The sequence below is a fragment of the Elgaria multicarinata genome, chromosome 4 (genome assembly GCF_023053635.1).
Source record: "Elgaria multicarinata webbii isolate HBS135686 ecotype San Diego chromosome 4, rElgMul1.1.pri, whole genome shotgun sequence".
Lineage (NCBI taxonomy): Eukaryota > Metazoa > Chordata > Lepidosauria > Squamata > Anguidae > Elgaria > Elgaria multicarinata.
In genome coordinates, this window is record NC_086174.1 from 47,392,526 (window position 1) to 47,414,384 (window position 21,859).

The window sequence follows — 21,859 nt, forward strand, 5'->3', positions numbered from 1 at the left end:
CCATCACTATATGCAGGCAGCACTAGGAGCTCTTAGGGTGAATTGAGGTCTCTGGAGGCCTCCCCAACCCTATCCAACCCTCCTTCCCTCTCACCTCTATAGAAGTTGCTTGTGCTCTTACAAGAGGAGGAAGACTGGACAGGTACAGTGACTTGCAGAAGTATTCACCCACCCTTTGACCTGTTCATATTTTGTCGTGTTACAACCTGGAATTAAAATGAAGTTGATTGGCATGCTTGCCATTTGATTTACACAATGTATTTAATGCTTTGAAGTTGCAAAATGTTTTTATTGTGGCACAAAAGTTACGTAAACAACAACAACAACAACATTGGCATTTGTTGGTTGCATAAGTCTTCATCCCTTGTGCTGTGACACCCCTAAATAAGCTCTGGTGCAACGAGCTGCCTTCAGAAGTCACACAATTAGTTGAATGGAGTCCACCTGTGTGCAATTCAAACGTCACATCATCTCAGATAAAATACACCTCTTTCTGGAATGTCCCAGAGTCCTGGAGAGGATATCTAAACAAACAGCATCATGAAGAGCATGTGTGTGTCTGTCTGTCTGTCAGTATCATAGCACCAACATCATTAAAACTAGACACCTGAAACTTGGCATGCGTGCTAAAGGGACCCTAGGGGTGTGCACTTCAAAGTTATTTTGTTTTAAAAACACATTAATTTATTTTAATTAAGGTAAACCTGCCCATATGGTTGAAGCCTGCAGAAAATCTCCAGCCAGTAACGGCAGACTGCCTTAACCAGTACTTATTTTTTCAGTCCATACAGTTTGAAGCCACAGGAGATTAGTACGCCAAAGGACACAGTTACACCTCTGCCCCATCTTGTAGGTTGCCATACAGCCTCTCCCCCACCTCATGGAATGGAGTGGGCAAAGAACTCCCTTAGGAGGGCCCTGCCATATTGCACTATGGCAGGGCCCATGCCTACGGGTACCAATGGGCATGCCTTCACGCAGATGGGACGAGCACAATATGTCAGACACTGACAGCTGCTTAAGTGCACTTGACAGCTTTGGAGTATCAAACTAAGCATTATTCCAACCTGTGCAGAGCCGGGTCCATTTGCTAGTGGTACATAGATGAAGGTATTCATTGTGCTGTATGATTTGTGCATTTCCTCTGGCACTCTTGGCTTGTGAGTTTACAGGGGCCCTTGAATAGGATGGAGTGGGGGTCTTGTTGGCAAGTTAAACTGTATGAATCAGTTGCTTCAGTCACATAGTACCATCTTTCTTTCATAATTTGTCAGCTTTCAATTCTGCCATCACAAGTTTACATAATGCACCGCACTGTACATCTTGTTAGCTTTTGTCATGAGGGGCATCATTCAGAAATCATTCTTTGTAATAATAAAAACCTGAGTGTAAACTTTATATAGAGAAGGATGCACACAAATGAATATCAGACATTCCGCTGTACAAAAGAAAACACTGAAGCCATCTATAATTTAAACAAGCCATCGGGGGCAGCTTTATAAGCACTTCTCCAATCCAAGTAGTTATTGTAATCTGGCAGGAGTAGCAAAGCTACTGATTCAGCTCTTCCAAAGTTTTTATAAACACTGAGGAGAGAGAAAAAACATTACCAAAAAAAATTGGACATTCCCCCTATCAAGCTCTTCTCTTCCTCTCTGTAATGTTTAGCTTATTTAATGACACAGAACATTTTCCCAACCCTAATTCACATCATCAGCTGCTACAATCCTATGCACACTTACCTGTGAGTAAGTCTGATTGAGCTTAGTGGGGTCATGCTTAGGTACAGGTCTGTAGGATTGCGTTGTAAGACTTTCAGGGAGTTCTGATTGGAGGATGATTATGGCTCTGCCAGGAAAGACTTTGTTTAGTTTTGCTTTATTTAATCACCCTGTTCATCTCTGCCTCTTTCATGAATTCCTTCTTCCTCCCCACATCTTAGTATCTGCCCTCTGCTCTTACTGCCTTTCATTTGGTTAGAGGAGGAAAGGAAACAAGGTCTAAAAGCAATGAGAGTGCATTTTAGGGTTTGAAATCCATCCAGCAGCAATAGCAGATTAATCATCATAATAAAAACAAGCACATGATTCCCCCGGACTGTACGTATTCTTTTTTCCAGGGAGTTTTATTTTGCTACAGAGTGAGCCTACCAAATGCTCCAGGGGAAAGTGTATTTGGTAGGGATGTGCTCTGCTTCTAGTCGGACAAGCGAATTAGAAGCGGAGCGGGGTGCTTCGCCTCCCCTTAAGGCAGAGGTGAAGAGGATTGGGGGACCGGCGGAGCGTGGCAAAGAGGATCGAGGTGAAGGCGGATCCTTTGCCTCGATCCGGAGCTCCGCCGGAAAGGTAAGTGGGGTTTACCGGGCCCTGCCGCTGTCACTGTCGCCCATGCGTCGACAGCGGCAGGGCCTGGTAAACCCCCCCTCCTCTCCCTTACCTGCCTCCGTCCGCGGTCTGTCAGCTTCTTCAATTGAGCCCGTGGTTCAACCGTGGTGAACCGTGGTTGAACGGTTGAACCGTGGGCTTCCTGGTTGAACCGTGGGCTCAGTTGAAGAAGCCGATGGACCGCGGACGGAGGCAGGTAAGGCCCCCCTCCCCCTTGGTCCCTTACTGGGCTCTGCCGCCTTGCCGCACGGGCGGCGATGGCGGCAGGGCCCGGTAACCCCCCCGCCCTCCTCTCCCAGCCTTACCTGGCACCACTCCCCTCCACTGCGGAGCTCCGATTCGGAGCCGGAGCTCCACGGCGAAGAGGAGCAGAGTATGAGCGGAGCGGGCCGATCCGAAATTTTCAGATTGGCCCGCGGGGCGGAGCGGGGGGTCCGTGCACACCCCTAGTATTTGGTAGCTGTGATTTGTTTCAAGGAAGTGCAGTCTTGTCAGACGGAAATCTCCTCTATAGCTAGGCCACGTAGCTGGAATCCTGAAGCACTGACACCAGCCTGGTCATTTCAGGGGATTTATCTTTGTAGCTGATCTTGACTTTTCGACTTTATTTTTAATTTTTAAAATGTGATTAGTAGCTCACTGAACGGCAGAGGCTGTGAGCAGGTTGCAATAAATTGGTACAACTGACAACAAAAGCCAATAGTAAAAATAGACAGAGAATTCACCCCCAGTCCCTTTTCATTCTTCACCATTTCCACTTCACTCTGAGAGAGCCCCTCTCTTGGCCTCATTCTTCCTCCCAAGCTTATGTGTCCACTCTGTGGGATACCACACCCCCAATCAATCTCTTTACCAATTCTTAATACTTCAGTAGCTCCAAAACACTAGAATTATATTAAAACTTCTTTTTGGAAGTGAACAAGTAGGATCTGCCCTCTTTTATATTAAAGTGAAGGAGTGAGCGCCAGTATGGAAGTGCAGTCTCCTTTTGACCCCCCAATAAATCCCCCCCCCAACATACAGAAAACCACATGTGCACTTTTTTTCATTCTGGTTTGTTGTCATAGGCCATCTTCAGCCTTGTGGTCATTTCTGTTTCCTGTCTTTCACACATCATGGAATTTAGGAAGATAGTTCTGCTCTCAAGAAAGGCACACCTCCTTTGTGAATCAAACCATGAATTAGAATTTTCTCTTGTCCAATGTTTTATTCCATTCCATTCCATTGCATGGCTTCTGCACGGCTTGGTCCGCAGTACACCTAAACCCCACAAAATAAAAGCAGTGCTACACTTGAGTACTCTCAAGCAGCACTGTGCTTATTGGCAATTGGCAATAGCAGCTATTGGGCAATATCCAGTATTTGCCAGGTGGACATCTTCACACATAACAGAACATTCCCTTCTCCTTTTCCACACTGCACCCCTCCCCCAAAATTTGATCTGGAGGGTCCTCTGGAGACACAGGCAGTGCAGCAACCCCGTGTTTGCAGATCTGTGACAGTTACAGAGGTCACAGAACAAAATAAAATATTCTCACAGCTTGACTGTAGCCTAGCCCGTAATTTGGCATTCAGTGCAACTGTAGCCCTTCAAGTGGGTGGGGGTTCTGCTGAACAAGGAGGTGCTACATCTGCAGGATAATATAGAAAGGAAGAGGACTATATGAGCTGCTTTGGGTTCCTTGCAAAAGGAATTGGGGTGGGATATAAATGTAATAATAAATAATTGTCCCACCTTCTCTCAAGAGAAGCCCCGCCCACATGGTGGAACACAATTGCATCAAGTGTGGCTATATGTAGGACTATAGCTACAGTGGTGATTTTATTCCAGCAACTGTGGGTTCCCCTGCATGTTAGAAGTGGGTTTATTGTAGGAATGGGTGAGAATTTAATTTCAGTTCTGTTTTGATAAGAATTTACCCGAAACTTGTGAAGTTCTCCATATTTGTGAGAAGTTTTTTTAAAACTTGGAATTTTAAAAAAATTGGAGAAACTGAAATTTCATCCATTTAGACCCAGAGCTTTGACTGCTTTGTTCTTGAAGGCCTGGCTTTAAACTCCTGTGTATACAATTATATTTGTGGTGTAAATTAAGACTGCCACCTCTTTTTATCTGATAGGCTTCTCATCTTTAACAGCTGCATGGCAGGCAGATATATCATGGCTCTCTTCATGCTGGGAATACCTGTACCTATTGAATCTAGCTGATATAGCAAAGGAAATTTACAACATTTGTTTAGAAGTATTAGAGGGATTTTTATGATTATTATGCAGATAATATAAAGACAAAAAGGACCCTAATCAAATGTTTAGAAGAAGGATCCATTTGACCCCATAGAAGCAGAGATATTCCAACAACTTGTGCTGGAAAAAATGTTTTTCATTGAGTTGGACATTGCTACTTTTAGTCTATTGTTTCTTATGCTAGTCTGATTATTCTCTCAAAAATGTTCATTTGCAGTGATTTTACACTTCGTCCTTGTATTTTGTGTCCTATTCTCTAATTATTATGTTGAGTGCATGTTATTCTTCCATGAGGTGATATGTATAGACTTCAGGGAGGACATAGAGGTCTGGGTTGAGCTTGGAATAACAGTCTTGGTTTCTTCCAAACAAGTGAAATCTGTTTAAGTTCAGTTGTTTTATAAAAAATGGGAATGTGAGATCAAGGGATCCCTGCTTGGCCTCCATGTCTGCATGGCCTATTTGTTCCTCTCCAAAAATTAAGGTAGCCAAGTGTCCTGCTTGATAGATGGCATACCTCTTTCTGAAAGTATCCTCTATTTCATGAGCTGTCCAGTCCAAGTCTGATTTCAAAGCAAAGAATTATAAAGAAGACAAGTAGGTAACTTGATGTTGCCCATCAACAGTTAGCCCCTGGACAGCAGACTGAGTAGACACACTGAAAACCTGGTCAGTCTTCTCAGCTCTGGTGAGATGTATTGCATTTTTATTTAAATTATAGTTATTATTTCTAAATTTGTACATATGCATATACATTTGCATATACGTATGTTATACAAATTGTGCCACCTTTTATCCTCTTTTTCTGGTGATGGGATTTCTCTCTTTTTTCAGTGCATCAGTGGACATCCTACCAAAAACTCACCCTAACTTCCAGCCCTCTGACTTGCCTCAAGAACACACGGTTTCTCGCCTGATGCCCTGCTAGGACTTGGGGCTCAGATGGCTGGTGACTGTGCCTTGACTCAGCTGCAGATTTTCACTTAATCTCTCTTCCTGACAAACTGAAGATTAGCTCTGGTCTTCTCTTATATGGGGGGAACATATGCTAATAAAATAAATATTGCTTTCTTATCATCCCTTAATGAAAGACATTATTGAAGTGTGTGGAACAAGCAGTTACAGTAATTCATGACAGCACCAATTTGGCTTCTTGAGGAAGCTGTAAACTGCTGTTCTCCAGGCCTAATGAGGATGGGCAGATGATTCTTTGTGCCTATGAGGTGGGCAAGAGACAAAGCAACTTCCATGTGGGTAGGCTGTGTTCAAATGTCCTGGCTCCATGCCCAGCCAAAGATCATCCACTTTTTCCTGAATGGAACTGGGAATTTCCTTCTCCTCCTGCAGAAGGGATAACCCCTTCATATAGTAACATACCTACACCAATATTCAAGAAGCTGCAGTTGATTTTGTTTTGCTTGTAAAAGAATAACCCTCACTTGTTTTGCTTAAAAATCAAATCATCACATTTTTGCTACTACGAGAGTTTGCAGAATGCGAGCACATGAATTTCAAGCTCACCTGTGTGCAGGCCCACAGTAAGCAGATTTTATATTTGCAAGTGTGGCTGTTTACCCTGAAAACATGTCATTAATCAGGCTTTTCCAGTGGATGAGAGGATACATAATTGGACAGAAAATTTTATTAAAACCCACAGCCATTATTTCTTGACATATCTCTTCCGGAGGCAGCAAGCATGCAAGAGAAAGCCCGGATTGTTTGCGAGTATCTTTTGCCACCCACCTTTGGGGGTATGAAACATTAGACCAGAGCTCTAAGAAACATTCCAGAAGCTGATTTCATATCGAAGCTGCAGCCAACATCCCTTGCCACTTGATCTGTCCTTCTGGTTTGCTTTCCCAGATTGGACCTCACATCGAGCCCCGAGGAAACAATAAACTCTACAGAGAAGCCATCAGTGTGGCAAAGTTTCAGCCTAGCAAATCAAGCTTCTTCGTAAACCCCAGGGAGGTTTCCATCACAGAGAGAATGTTTTTCTTCTCTCAAAACTGTGCTGGGAGAGGCGGGTTTGTTTGCTTGCTTGCAAGCAAATCAGATCAAAGCTCTATGCAGACAGCATTTGGAGATGAACTTTTCCCTGGTGTCCCTATCGTCATCACTCCATTAACAGCAGGGCCATGGGGAGCAGACGTTCAGCCATTCAAATCTAGTCCATTGTAGGGAGAGTTTGGGTTTGTGCCTGCTGTTATTGTTGTTTTAATGATGGTATTGTAAAACCTTGCCACCACAGTAGGAACTATGGAAGCAGTGCAGCTTGTGACATTGCCTCCCCACAACATTCCACGTTCGGATGCCCCTTATTGTAAGAAAGAGATCATATTTCAAAGGATTGTCTTTTGCTCTAGAACATCATAGCTGAACCAAAGAAAAAGGACGGGCTCTGTTTCTGGAAACACACAACGCTCAGTTGAGCTCTGTCAAAAAGAATTCATCACTATCGTGTCTGCTGTTATGATTCTAACTCCTGCTGCCAGAATTTTTTAAAGCGGCTCCACATTTGCCTCCCATCCCTGATTCAAGTGAACAAACTCATCACCAGCATTTCTCTCCCAGAATGTTGCATTGATTCAGCCTCTTTTCACCAGGCTCAAGGGTTTGGGTTTAAAATTCAATAAGCGCCAACATTTGTCAGATGAAAATAAGTGCACTGAAGTATGAGAGCCACTCACAGGAGCGAGGTAGCAAAAAAGCACCCTGAACAATTCACCTCCATGAAGCCTGGAGTGTGTAGCCAACAGATAGCTGTGTCTTTTGATTTCAAAGCGAAAATTACCCATTAATGACTTGGCTAAGAAAACATTATATATATTTCCCAGTATGTTAAATTTAGGAGTCAAGTACTTTAGTATTCGGTATGTTTGCACATAAATGCTAGCAAAGTGTTATGGTACTAAAGCTAACACTACAAGGTACATTACCTGCAAAATGCATTTGAAGGCATTGTCTAATATTATATACAAATTCCGTACATACCAGCAACGGGTACACACAGTGAAAGAGTGTAAGTATTGAATGAAATAAATAGGAACAGCTGGAAAGTATGGAATTCGATGCTACCTTGTCCAGATTCTAGAACAAAGAGCTGGCAGGGGGGCTGGGGAGCCCTTTTCTTGAAGGAAGAAAAAAATATGGCTTCCAAATCATGTGAGGTACTGGTTCTCCTCTATTCAGCACTGGTTAGGCCTTATCTTGAGTATTGCGTCCAGTTCTGGGCACCACACTAGGATGCAGACAAGCTGGAGCATGTTCAGAGGAGGGCAACGAGGATGATCAGGAGTCTGGAAACAAAGCCCTATGAGGAGAGCCTGAAAGAACGGGGCATGTTTAGGCCCAGTATTGGGCAAAAGGCGGGATACAAATAAATATCATAATAATAATGCTAATGATGATGATGATGATGATGATGATGATGATGTTTAGCCTGGAGAAGAGAAGGTTAAGGGGAGTCATGATAGCACTCTTCATTATTATTATTATTATTATTATTATTATTATTATTATTATTATTATTAATTTATATAGCACCATCAATGTACATGGTGCTGTACAGAGTAAAACAGTAAATAGCAAGACTCTGCCGCATAGGCTTACAATCTAATAAAATCATAGTAAAACAATAAGGAGGGGAAGAGAATGCAAACAGGCACAGGATAGGGTAAGCAGGCACAGGGTAGGGTAAAACTAACAGTATAAAGTCTGCACAACATCAAGTTTTAAAAGCTTTAGGAAAAAGAAAAGTTTTTAGTTGAGCTTTAAAAGCTGCGATTGAACTTGTAGTTCTCACAGAGGAGGGCCAGGATCTCTTCTCAACCATCCAAGAGTGCAGGACACGGAATAATGGGCTCAAGTTACAGGGAGGTTGTGGGCTCTCCCACACTAAAGGTCTTCAAGAGGCAGCTGGACAACCATCTATCAGGTATGCTTTAAGGTGGATACCTGCAGTGAGCAGGAGGGTTGGACTCAATGGCCTCATAGGCCCCTTCCAACTCTACTATTCTATGATTCTATAATATTAGTAAGAGAACAATGCTATGGCATTTGAGAAGGCCATGGGTTGCTGGGGATTCCCTCACACACTGAGGCCATAGACAGAGGTACGATCTTGGGAGGGGAAATCCAAGTGGGGATTTTCACACACACACACACACACACACACACACACACACACACACACACACACCACTACAGAGCACTCTGCAGTGGTTCCTCCCCCAAGGTTGGTGACATAACATAGAGAGAGGTCAAGGAGGGAGGCAAAAGGGTGTACAGTGGGGAAAGGAGAGGATGTGGACCTGCTGGATTCATAAACCTCTCAGATTTCATCCCCACCCACAGCAAGGTGAGTGAGCTAGATGGGCTTAAAGACCCATCTAGCTCAAAATGGTGAGCATGTAAAAGCCTTTGCCTGTCCTTGACTGCAGGGTTTCGGATAGGCAGAGGACTCAGAGACTGGAGCTTTCTATCTAGCAAGCATCAGTTCTGTAGGATTGCGCCATAATTGGAATAATATTAGATTTAAGATGAGCATAACTAGTTTGTAGCTGAATTAGAAAGTCTCTAGGCTTGACTTTTACTTGTTGCTTTAGGATCGTAACAAGAGAAGGAGGCTGCAATTGTACAGTTGGATACATAGCATGATGAAAACTTTCAAAGTCCCTAGAATTGGCCAAGTCATCAGTATTTTAAAGGATCTTGTTATTTTGTAATATAGGATTGGTCTTCTGATAATATCAAGCACCCAAAAAGAAAGCATCTCTTGATATCATTAATGAAAAAGGTGAGGGAAATGTTTCAATGTTGGAACAGTATTTCAGTATTTTCTAACTAAGCATGTTGGAGAAATCTGCAGCGGATTCAAATGAGTTAATATTTCAATGAATTGGACCCTTGGATTCCGCAATGGGTCAGCTTTTTCCAAGTTGTGCAGATTCCATGGACTTGGGGAGTAGTTTTGTTATTGTTGTTGTTGTTTACTTTCCAGAATTATACGCAGATTTAGTCACACAAAAATACAATGGGGAAAAACACCGTCAACCAAAAACGTGCATTTCCCCCCACAAGCTAAAGTGTGAAAATGCACATTAGTTAATGTGAATTTGAACAAGTGTGCATTAGCGCACATGCAGGTTTGCTAAAGTAGAACAAAATTCTCCTACAAAAAAAACCTGATTCCGTCCATGACTGGATGATGGAATGAGAAATGCTTGATGAGTTGCAAAAGATTTAGCAAAATCTGTACATCTCTAGTTCTAACCACTGCATAAACAATTCCCCAAGGATCATTAGCATTGTAAGCTCTCCTGGTCTGAAATCTAGCTAGCCACTGTTTTGCCACTGGCTTACACTGCCCCTTTTCATGAGTTGCATTTTGCACAAGTCTGCCTGAACGTAAATACTGTCTCATCTGTGCCTTCAATGCTTTTGGATGCCCAAATCAGCATGCAAAGAAACAATTGCCATAAATACCCAATCTCTAACACTGACAGCCATTAAATCTGGCTCTTCTCTGCAATTTATGAATGCATTTAGTTCTGTGACTCGTGAAAGACTGAAGCTGCTAAGGATCTACATGCCAACAACGAAAAGGCATGAGCTGTCCCTTGTGTGGGGGGGGGAAGTGCCAAGTGTTTGTTTGGAAGAATGTCCTAAAGCAATGAGAAGCTGTTTTTCCATCAGTCTTCTGAAATCCTCCAAGGAGAATTTTCTCTCCTGCTTGCTTACCATGAAAAGAACAGATGTAATGGACCTCAGTGTCAATAGTAGACAGAGAACACACAGCCACAGTTGACCTTAGAACTTGCCTCCTTACTGGAATCTTTGCGTAAAATCATCACACATGCAAAATTAGAATAGCTGAGGTAGAACATGGGCAAAATGCAAATTATCAAGAAAATTCCTAGTAAAATCATAGAACTGGTAAATTCTCATCCCAAATCAGGATTCTATTCTTAATGCCCTTTCTGCAAATAATCTATATTACGAAAAGGTCATATGGTAACACGGCACCTGCAGATCATATTCCATTAGGTGACTCAAGCAAGTGAGCTAAGCCAGATTGTTTATGCTTCTGCCTTAAAATTCCACTTCCCACCAGGCATATTAGAGTGCATCTGTCTGTCATGCAAAAGTCAAATATAATAACCCTTTTTTTCACTTCCCTTTCCCATATTTCCATTCTTGGTTGAGCCCAGATAGCAGCTTCTCTCAACAACTAATAGCTACAAGAAATGATACGTGAAAGGACAGGTTTCAAGTAGTGTTGGAAGTTTTGCACTACAGGAGCTGGTTTGGATTGATTGGTTTGGAAGTTGATTCTGCTGTTCCTAACATGGGGATCAGCACAGTCCCCATTCAGCTGGTGGGTGTTAAGTAGGCTTGTTCAGTGTAGGAAGAAGTTTCAAAATCCTGTTGGATGCCAGATCATGGCATCAAGGTAGAGCACATGCTTCCGGAAGATCCCCCAGAACTTCCTAGCACTTTTCCTAATGCTAACAGGAACAGTAAAGCATTTTAATTTAATTTAATTTTTTGCCAGTCTTGCTCCATTTCACAAACGGAGGGTGAAGGAGATTAACAGCAAGGCAGACAAGTGGGGGTGTTGGGACAGGGGGATGCACAGGCAATGAGAGAGAACATGGCCTGGTGGGCAATTGGCCGGTTGGACGAGGCCTAGTAAGCCCAATTTGGCTTCCAGGCCAGAAATTCCTGTCTGTCTGTGGAATAGACAGTTGTGGGCCACAGGAACAAAACCTCAGACTTGGTGTAAAGCAGTATTAAATCCAGAAGTTTTAAAATGTTATTTTGAGAGAAAATACCTCAAAATACATATTTAAATGCAAATCACTATGGATTTAAACAAAAACAACCACACACCTCATCAATTAATGCAGACATGGGACAAAATGAACATAAGCGTGCACACGTGCGAAAGTGACATGGACCAGATGCAGATTTGCCCATCCTTACACTGGACAGCCTGAGAAGGAACTCTGTGTACACAGGCTGTGTACAGACAGTAGTTTTTCTAGATTTGAAGGACACTCAAGGTGTATTTTTGGTCCATGGGGCGTACATTCACTTATTCTCTCTTGCTGTAGTCTCTGGTCAAGCAATCTTTTGCAAATTTGACAAGAAACCATGCAGGGTACTAACATTGTATAAGTGTACTGCACGAAATTATTACTCTGACTTAACTACCTTCAAGTGTGAAGAAAATAATCAGCTGTACACAGCTAGCATTACTTCCCTCAAATCTTGATGGCTTTCTTCAGACAGCTGAAATGTAACTTCTACCTCTTGTCATAATTTCATAGTTAAAAGACATCATTGGTTGTGCACTGCTCTCTTCATGTTCACCCCATAGCTATGCTTTGTATAAACAGGCTGCTTGGTGGATGTCTGTCAGCTTCAGACACTCTTTAATTGGTGGCTGTTTAGCCAGCCTGTCATATGGGAACCCATATTTCCTCAATCCACTTGCATGGTTTTTGACATCCCTGTAAGAAACCTGCCTCCCAATTAGACACCATTCTTGTCGTCGGAGTTTCCTCTGGTCCCTTGTTCTGTTATTGCTGTGCGCAGGAAAAAGATGAAACAAGATGACTTAGCTCACTTTTCCAAACTGCTTATTAGCCGGCATCTTTGTGTAGGAAAAAGCAGTAGCTGTCTGGTGCCCAGGCCTTCCTAGGCCTCCATCCATGCTCAAAGGCCTTTTCGGCACCTCAGCACTGAAGACATTGATTGACTCCTTGCCGTGCTGGAGACCTCGGAGCACATGCAGCCTAGCAAGAGCGATGACTCCATTCTTTTATTTATTACAAGTATTTTTAACCTGCCTTTCATCCTAAGATATTAGGGCGGTATACAAAATGTATAAAAACCAAAATAAGCCCCAGTATAATATCATATCATATCACCATAAAATATTCCAATAAAAATTAATCAGCAACACAAAAACAGCAAAGGAACTAAACTTGACAGCATAACACTTTAAAATACCTAAGCAAATAAGTAAAATTAGGATGAGGGGCCGAAATGACAGTATATCAACACCTGTCAAGTTTCAATGGAAAGAGATGGGGTGTCACCACAGAGTGGCCCCTCTGCCTATTTCCTACACAACAAACATCCCCTGTCAAAAGAACCTGGAGAATAAGGATGTACAAGAATTTCATTCCTGTTTACGAATCATGTCAACATGCCCCTTTTGCAACCCGGAAGAGGAGCAGGAGCTCAATTCATTCGCGTTTGAAAATGTGCATTTTTGGAAGTGCACATTTTTGGAGGTGCACATTTGTGCTAATTCCCCCCAAAATGTGCACTTTTAGAATATAGCCTATGCGGGAAATGCACATTTTTGGCCGGAAGAACGAGTATTTTTAAAAAATGTATATTTTGTTCAATTGGGAGAAATTGAGCACTTTTTAAAATGCACATTTTTTCCTGATTAAAACAAACACACGCACACACGTACATACTTGCTTTATGTATTTATATTTATTGTTGTTCCCCGCCTCAATCCAAACGGAGAGGCAGATTATTATTATTATTATTATTATTATTATTATTATTATTATTATTATTATTATTATTCGGGAACACAAATGAGGCAAAATGAACTTTGAGGAAGAATTCAGAGAACCTCAATTAACTAGGGTGACCATATTTGGGAAACCAAAAAAGAGGACACCTAGTGTGTGTGTGTGTGTGGGGGGAAGCAGCTTTCTGAGTCCTGCAGAAAGTACGTTATTCCCCCGCCACCTTAAAGAACCCGATTGGAGGGGAGGAGGGGAAAGGATTTCATTCTGCACCACCACCATCCACTCCAATTGGGGCCTTTTCTATAATGTCCACGAATAACCCACTTTCCCCTTTAAGACCTCAATTGGAGCTCGGGATGGGGGAATGACGTGCCTCAAGAAAGCATGTCATTCCCTCCTGCCATGCTAATGGCAGCCTTAAAGAGGAAGGTGTGTCATTCCAGGACATTATTGAAAATTATAGAAAATCCCCCCTGACACCATGGAAAGAACAAAAACCAGGACAAATCCGGGGAAATCCTGACAGTTGGTCACCCTAAATTAACTCAAACATTGCATGTTCTCCCATCCCTACTGGAGAAGTGCCTGCTCTGAAGATCTTAAGATACTGGCACGTTGGTATAGGGGGAGATGTTCTTTCAGGTATTTGGGTCCAAAGCTGTTTGGGGCTTTAAAAGTAAGCACCAGCAAGTTGCATTGCGCTCTGAAACAAATGTCAGTCAACACAACCCTTTGAGAATTGGTCTAGTATGATCCCATAATCTGGCCGTACCAGTTAAGATCCTGGCAGCCATTCTCTAGGCCATGATAAAACTCACCACACATCCTCTGAGCTCCTTGTATATCAAGGGGATCGATGATGTCTGTAACCACCATTTCATAGCCACTTTGGATTTTACAATCCACTCTGGAATATTTGGGGAAACAGGAGCATCATTTGTTCTGGAAACTGAAACCTTGAATCCAGTAATTTTGTCTGTTGTTGCCCCTGTTTGTGTGATAATAACCACTGGTAGTATTCATTTCTGAATAGAGTTCTGTTTTTTAATCAAATCAGCTGTAACCAGTCTTTCAAGTGGAATATTGGGCAGAAGACCTGCTACTCAATGTGAAGTCAATTTTGGTCTTTCTAGCGATTATTTTAAGAAATTCATTTATCAGCAGCAACTCATCAGAAAAAAAACCCATGATAATATTGTTAGCCTATGAAAATGCATGGTATAACTGGATTATCAAAGAGCATTTCTGCTAAAATTGTCTTCTTGACTTGTTGCTATGATCAAGTCCCTGCTTTCATTAAACCTTTTACACTCCCTCTCTGTCATTTTCTGTACAATGTCAAGTTCCCAGGGCTTTCATTAAAAAGCATCCAGGCCTTTCATTATTTTAAAGCTCTCCATATTTTCACCTCTGACTATTTCTCTTCTTTCAACACTTAGTTCTGCACATGCCTATTATTTTCTTAGGCACCTCTGCTGTTTTCTTCCATCATTTCCTCGATTTTTTCCCTCCGTGATCCACTTTTCTAAACTCATTTATACAATTTTGCATTTCTTTCTTCTTTGCATTTCCTGTATATTTGCTTCTGCCTGCATGGAAACAAAACAAACATATTTTGTTACCTGGGTTGCTTTTTCTTATTTTCCTTGGGGGAACTAGGGGTTGCAACGGCCGACAGAAAGCTCTGGCGTGGGCTGGTCCATGAAGTCACGAAGAGTCGGAAGCGACTGAGCGAATAAACAACAAACTAGCCACCTTGAGTGCCATTTTTTGGTAGAAAGGCAGGTGCAAACCAAATGAATAAGTAAATAAATTACTGTGTTGTTATCATTTAAGACTGTAATCCTATACACACTTACCTGGGAGTAAATCCCATTGAAATCAATGGACCTTACTCTGAGTAAACATGTAGGGGCTTCTGTCCTAAATCTAGACTCCAAATTGCCTTATCGCCAGTCACTGGGTATTTCCATCCCACTCTCAAATTTTTTGATTGGTTTTAAAAGTTTTGCTAAACATCCTTCTACTTTGTATGTCAGCTTTTTAAAAATATTACTGCATAGATATTATCTCGTCTGCCATGCATATGTATTAAAAGCTATGACTTTGAGCTTTTCCTCAAGCTCAGATGCTTTCATTTCAGGTTCTCCACTCCTATTTGCAACTAGTTGCCTCTCACAACTAGGGATGTGTAAGGATTTCGGTTTTGCTTGCGAAACATGTGAGCATGCCCCATTCGACACTCCAAATGTGAGTGTGAGCACACGTGCGCTGAAAATATTCCTAAATCGTCGAACGTGTTCACATTCATCTTGTTCCCTATTCTCATTTCTGTTTGCCCAAATTTCCTCTGTAGACTGAATCAGCCCTGCTTTTATGGAGCAACATTGCGCAAATTAGATTTGTGCAAATTTGGGGGAACTTGCACAGATCTCCCGTTCGAACGCTGCTCAATTTGCACCAAGTTTCTCACAGAGCAAGCAGCAAACAGGAATTGGGCCCAAAACGAGCAGCGAGACAATGTTCAAAGAATCCTGGCAGTCTCGAGCATTGGAAATAATTGTGACATGGGAGATCCATCCTTTTTCTTTGGTTAAAAGGAGATGAGGATGATTTGGCTTAGGGCGATGGTGCTGGGGAAGGTGTAGTTAACGTTTCCCCGACATCATTTCCTTTATGTACATCAACCTGCCAAAGCTGCTATTAACCATGAAGTGGGGTAAAACAGGTACAATATAAGTAACTGTCTTTTACTGCCCACTGTTAACAGTAATATCTTGGGGTGTGGATTTTAACTGGGGAAATGTTGAGTGCGAGAAGTTAATTCTTCATCACCAGGAACCTGATCCAAATTGGGCCCTCCCTCTGACTGCTTTTAATAGTAGCAAAGGGCCTCGGGAAATCCTATTGTGTTAGTATAGTTCTGCTTCTGTTCAATACTGCACACACCACTCACTAAAAGCTAACAGAACAAAGTCATTATAGAGTGTTTGTGCCAGACTGGGCAGAGCAATCCCATCATCTTTGGGAGAGCATGCCAGGGACTATAGGATATGTTGGATGCCCTCTATTAAGGTTGTAGACAGTCTCATAACTTTGAGAGGGGGAATATGGCATTGGGCCCTGTTCCTTTCCCCCAGTTCCAGCTCAGAGGCCCATCAAGCTGAATTGGTTGTTTTTAGGAGAAACAAGAGGCAAAATTGCTTCCAACATTCCTCCCAGGGCTTTGGAAAGACGAGGCTCTGAGATCAAAGTGCTCTAAGAGTCTTTATTCTCCTTTTCATCCTTAGTAAAGGGTGGTCCCACAGTTGGTTTGTATTTCAGTGCCATCATATCTATATGTATAAATTCTCCTGCTATTTTCAGGCATGTCGTAACTAGGCCATGTTTCACCCTGGCTAGATCTTCTGCAGGAATGGGCACAGTTGTTACCCCAATACCCCAGCCTCAGCTAAGGAAAAGGCACTGCCAAGACCTGGGCATCCAAAGTCAAAGCTAAGTCCAGAAGAACCCCCAGAAAAATAAGTAATAAATAAATAAGTAAATAAATATTATCTAAATAACATTTTAAAAAGTAATACCCTACCTGAAGTAGTATATTCTCAGTAGTCTACCATATAGCTTTTTCTGATTATTATGATTACTATGATTATCATTTAATAAAATATTTTATGATCCACTTTTTTCCGCACCGGAGTTCTCAAGGTGATGTACAAATACATAAAATCAGTCTCATGCCTGTAAAATGGGAGGGTGAGTGTCAGAGAGAAACAACCATCATCAGCTTTGCAAGACTGTTGACTATGTGGATAAATAAGGATAGGATGACTGCAAAGCACTTTGCATTTAAAAAGTGCTATTTGTGAGTAATAAGTCTAGTTTGTTTACTCTGTGGTTGCAGAAGCATAAGTGCAGTCATACTCTAATGGTGACAGACTAAGGTTGATTCATATTTTTCTCTCTCTAAATGTGGATTATAACTGTGTGCTTGAAAAGGTTTTTTTTTAATTCTGTAGATTTATAGATTTATAAAGCCAGGCTTTTCTGCCTTTTAGAAGGTTGCAGAAACTTTAAGGTAAGATGCTTAGCAGGCCAGATGTAAAGATATTTTCATATGTCACATTCATTGCTATTTTGCCATTTCTCTTCAATGAGGAATGCACCATGCCTTTGCCATGTAGCTTAAATATCTGGGTGCATTTTATGGACCACAGTTAATCTTCTAGGCCATCATACAGTATTGTGAAAATACCAGATGGAATACAACTGCCCAGTTATGTTGTGGCTTAATATATTAACTCCTGTGCTCCTCAATCAAGGAATTTTATATTTTTTCAGGAATATACATCTTCTAAGGTTTCGTGTGCAATTGGAACAGTTCTCTGTAGCAATGATGTAGCAGTTAACTCAAATAAATTATTCACATCAAGATTGTGCTATTTACATTTATGATTTCTGAGGATTAAGACACAAGGTCCAAAGCTTTTTCCTGAGTTATGGCATGGTGTGCTGCTCCCAGATGGGTGCATGCTCGCAGTTAAATGAAGCATGACTTGATTGTGTTGGAGTAATTTCTTTGTGCATATCTTTTTGATGACCCAGCTGTTTACAAATTCAAACTGCTCCCAGGATTTCCATGAGAGTGAGCTCATGAGTTTCTGGGTCTCCGGGCTAGCCAGTGGAAGCTGATGGCTCTGATGTCAATGGGGCAGTGAATCCGCTCCAGGTTTTAGTCAGAACCAGTTAGAACTCTAAAGTAGACAGATACCTGCTTTAGAGTTCTGACTGGTTCTGACTGAAACCCAGAGCAGATTCACCACCCATTGACACTGGAGCCACCAGCCTCCACTCGTGCGATCCCTTTTTTTCTGGAATTGTCATCCTTTGTTCACTGACCGTTTCCTGAGCATCTAGATGATGCCATTTCCAAATCATTGTTTTGGTTGGTTTTACTCAAATAAATATCACTAAATAAACAAAGGAATTCACTAATTATAAACCTTAGGCCATAATTGATACTTAAATGGAACATCTACAATAAAATGGACTATATAGGAGCTCAATACATAATAAAAGTAAAAAATACAGATTCTACAGCATATATAAGGAGTGTATGCTGGTGTATGCCATTTTGTGTGTTCGTGTATATTATAGATAGATAGGCAACTGTACATTTTTTTAACTTTATCAAAAGTTTGAAGTGCCCCAACAGAGGAAATGAATGGAAACCATGATGTCATAATATCATGGTTTTATTGTAAATCACCTTAAACAATCATTGGGTTGAGGTGCAGTTCAAAAATGTATCAAAGAAATAAAACAAAATATTAAAAAGAAAATGTTGACTATCATGATTCCAAGCCAAGTATATAAGTGCTGATTCCTTTGAAGTCCTCAGGGCTGGCTTAGCAAATTACTACTATCAATGCTGGGTATGAAGTTAGAGAATGATATTCCTCTGTGGTTTTCTTTCCTATATTGCCTGCATTTGATTATGCCCTTTTCCTCTGTGTATTTGACCAATAACAGTAACCTTTTTGGCTAGACTTGTGTGACTCTGAGCTTCAATATAACATCATGGATTTGAATAATGTTACAGGCCTATAAAAGGATGGTTACTGTGTAGGGTTGGAAATACCACAGATATATTATTATTATTATCATTATTATTAATTGCATTTGTATACTGCCCCATAGCCGAAGCTCTCTGGATGGTTCACATAAGATATATACACAGTGGTGGCACCCTTTAGAATGCTCTCTCTAAAGAGGTACACTTGGCACCTATTTCATAATCTTTTCAGCTCCTGGTTAATTCGTTTTTATTTACCCAAGCATTTTAATTTCTTGACATTTTTATCTGCTGTCTTTTATAATGGCTGATAGCGTGATTGTTTTAATATATTAGGATTTTAATCATTTATTGCCCATCATTGTTCTGTACACCAGCCTGAAATCTGATATGATGAAGGATGGTACAGAAAACTTTTAAATAAATAAATGCTGTTGAAGTTAGAGCAGGGCTAGGCAGATCTCGGTTTTGGACTTCAACTCCCAGCATTCCTAACCATAGGCCATGCTGGCAGGGGTTTCTGAGAACTGAAGTTGAAAACATCTGGAAATCGACCTTCTGCTCACCCCTGATTTAGAGTACATCCTCATTAGCAATCTCACCAGAAGGGATCCCTAACTTGTGGGAGAAATAACCATTTAGGGATCTGGTGGCAGCAAATTACTTCCATGGTATAAAACAGAGGGTGATTTCTTTCCCCCTTACACTCCCAAAATTTGAGCTAAAAGGATTACACTGCACCAAAGATGTGTTTCTTTTACCCTCAGTGAGCAAATGAGCAATGAGGACTGTCTTGGACCCTATATTCTGCTCTGGTTCAGCCCTCTTGGAAGGGCATTTCCGAGGGATAAGCTAAATGAGACATTGGAGATCAGTATTCAGGGCCAGATCTACACCAAGCAGCAGGATATAACACTTTGAAAACATTTTGAAAACGGAATATGGAATGTGTCCTGGGCAGGATCTACACTACTATAACAGTAGTGAAAACTGTTGGGGCCCAGGACACACTCCCTATACTGTTTTCAAACCGTTTTCAAAGTGTCATATATTGCTTGGTGTAGATCTGGCCCTGGTGTGTTTTCCTGAAAACATGTATCTGTGTTTACACACCATATGCATGAACCAGAGATGGATGGATCAATCTGTTTCCAGTCTGTATTGCTTTTCCATGTCTTTGCCCATAAGTCCATTCTGTCCCATTTCCGCATTAACCTGCCATTGAAAAAAAGAAATCTGCACAAAAAAATTGCATTTAAGTATGCATTTCTTAACGCATTTTCTATCAAAAGGTCTATTTCTAAATGCATTTGTATACATTTTTTGAGTCAAGAACTGCATCCCAATACTTAGGAAGAGCAAAAGCTGGCAGATACCTAAGTTCTGATCTGCATATTAGTCTGTGAAGTGCAGATCAAGTCCGTTCATATCATAATTTACAAAGATCAAATCCCTCTGTCATCCCTAGTGAGAATACACCATGGGGCAACAGTAGGGTGACCATATGAAAAAGAGGGTGGCTTTGCAAGCATGGAACGTAGAACTAGATGGGCCTTTGCCAAGTCAATTAAGAAAAGGGAGGATACAGCACCTGGTGAAATTCCCTCTTCATCACAACAGTTAAAGTTGCAGGAGATATACTAGCGTGCCAAGATACAAAAAAGGGCAGGGCTCCTGCAGCTTTCACTGTAGTGATGAAGAGGAGATCTCACCAGGTGCTGCAGGACACCTGCTGAAATTCCCTTTTCAGTACAAATGTTAAAGATACAGGAGCCCTGTCATCCTTTCCATATGGTCACCCTAGGCAACAGTTGTCTGCCAACCAGACCAGAATTGGACAGAACAGGGAAGACTAGGACCCAAGGGAACATAGCAGTGGAACCCTATAGCCCTGGAGTAGGCCACATGGTGCCTGCAGGCAATGATGCGCCCCTGTACAGCTTTCTTGGTGCCCTCCAAGGTGCCCTTCTCTTCCCACTTGTCACTGTTTTTTTGTTTTTTAAAAACCAATTTGAAGCAGCTGAGATCGCTTCAAAGCAAAGTGAGGGCCCCCAGCTGCTGCCATCTTCATTTCCCATGAGTGCCTGTGGACCACACATGGGGTTCAGAGCCTTTCTTAGGCGATGAAGATGGTGGGTGGTTGCAAACCGATGCTTCCCTCTGCAGTTTACCCAGCCACCAAGAAAATGTGAGGGAAGAAAAAGGGACTCCTTTCCCTTCTGTTCTGTTAGCTGGTGGAGCGGGCTAAGGAGGGCAGCAGTAAGCCAGCTAGGCAGTCAGCGAAGCCACTGGGGAATGATGGGAGTGGGGTGGAGAAGAGCAACACGAAGTCAGTGGGGGGGGGGCAGTTGGAAACAACTTGAGGGTTTGGAGAGGGCTTTATGCTTCTATGTCTGAATGGATAAGGGCTGCATGTGAGAGAGAAAGTAAAGGGGAGAAAAAGAGTTTAGGGGAGGTTTTGGAGGAATTCTGAAAAAGGTGAGTGTGATTTTTCATGTGCTTGCAGTGAAGAGGAGAAGAAGGGAGGGACATGTGTGTATGCATACATGCATGATGGATACGTGGTGTGTGTGTGTGTGTGTGTACAGGTGGTGGCTGGTTGAGGGGGGGGAAAGGATTTGCTTTCCATGAAATAAGTTTCTACTCCCTGTGGGTTCAAAGGAGTGTGCGTTACACTCCGTCTTTGGAGAATTTTATTTGTACTTTGTGACTCCCAATGGTAGCTGTTTTGTGGTTGTGCCCAGGACAGTTTCTCAAATTGCCAAATGCGTCCATAGGCCCCAAAAGGTTCCCTGCCCCTATTATATCCTATATATCAGGCATGGCGAACCTCAAGGCCATGGACCGAATATGGCCTGCAGAGTTTCTGCATCTGATCTCTTGCCTCCTTCACTTGGCCCTGCAGGGAAAAGCTCTTATCTCTGATCAGCAGGTGATCAAAGAGAAGAGCTTTACCTAGCTGAGCCAAGAAAAGGGCTCCCTTGCTCAGCAGATGCATATCTACTCAGAACTAAGCCCCACTGAGTTCAGTGTATAGAGTTATAGACTAAGTCATTCCTCATGGTTCTGAGATATTTTACAAAGGATATTTTATGGAA

General features: G+C 41.9%; 1 protein-coding gene and 1 long non-coding RNA gene across 2 annotated transcripts in view; one reads left to right on the forward strand and one right to left on the reverse strand.

Moving 5' to 3' along the window:
• Positions 1-21,859, forward strand: part of MDGA1 (MAM domain containing glycosylphosphatidylinositol anchor 1) — a 311,837-nt gene that overhangs the window by 217,140 nt on the left and 72,838 nt on the right. The gene's annotated exons all lie outside the window — the stretch shown is intronic.
• LOC134398336 (uncharacterized) lies at positions 370-6,594 on the reverse strand. The gene is made up of 3 exons (XR_010025410.1): positions 6,372-6,594; positions 1,743-1,848; positions 370-524 (listed from the first exon to the last, which is right to left on the reverse strand). It is a non-coding gene; the product is annotated as an uncharacterized LOC134398336 (long non-coding RNA).